Genomic DNA, 747 nt, shown 5'->3' with positions numbered 1-747 from the left:
TGAATAAGAAGCTTGAAGCCCTAGAGGATCTTTTAGGAACAACCACTTTTGTTTATAATTAACCTTGAAAATGCAGGGTACCAATACCATGAGATCCTTTATGGATAAATGATGAGTAATCACGAGGCCCGAGATCTAGAGTACGTGACTCATCACAATGATATCGTTGTTCCGTCTCTTGTCTCAACTGCATTTCTGCAGGAGTAATTTTCTTGACATTTATACTCATGTACACAAAGACATACATATATAACAAAAAAGAAATTAACAAGCTTGTTGTTTTATGCAAGTGTGTTACATGTAATGTTTTATGAATAACTGCAGCAAGATGGTTTCGTGGTGTAGTTGGTTATCACGTCAGTCTAACACACTGAAGGTCTCCGGTTCGAACCCGGGCGAAGCCATGTTTTGTTTTGTTCTCTGTTTTTACAACTGCTATGTATCGTCGAAAGAAATGATTCATGGATCTTGTTTTGGTCATTTTCTTTTCTTAACAACAAGACACTGTCATTGCATTTCTGCTGAAGCAACGATTGGTTTCAATGTCCGAGTGGGCAACAAGAGTAGACGCGTGAAGAAAGGCTAGAAGTATTCCACATCAAGCATACCAAACATTGGATTGGTCAACCTTTTCTAAGTTATATTTGTTCACAATATTGTTTGTTGTTGGCTTTCTAATAAGCACATAGTTGTGAAACGTGTGTGTTTTATGATTATGAAAACTAGCAGCATGTGCCATTCCAGTAA

General features: G+C 37.3%; 1 non-coding gene across 1 annotated transcript; it reads left to right on the top strand.

Annotated features, from left to right (window-relative positions):
- The first annotated feature begins 330 nt into the window (after window positions 1–330).
- Window positions 331–404, top strand: TRNAV-AAC (transfer RNA valine (anticodon AAC)). Its single transcript has one exon. It is a non-coding gene; the product is annotated as a tRNA-Val (tRNA).
- Window positions 405–747: the final 343 nt, after the last annotated feature.

Source organism: Medicago truncatula, chromosome 6, assembly GCF_003473485.1.
Source record: "Medicago truncatula cultivar Jemalong A17 chromosome 6, MtrunA17r5.0-ANR, whole genome shotgun sequence".
Lineage (NCBI taxonomy): Eukaryota > Viridiplantae > Streptophyta > Magnoliopsida > Fabales > Fabaceae > Medicago > Medicago truncatula.
This window is presented reverse-complemented; position numbering and strand designations above follow the sequence as displayed.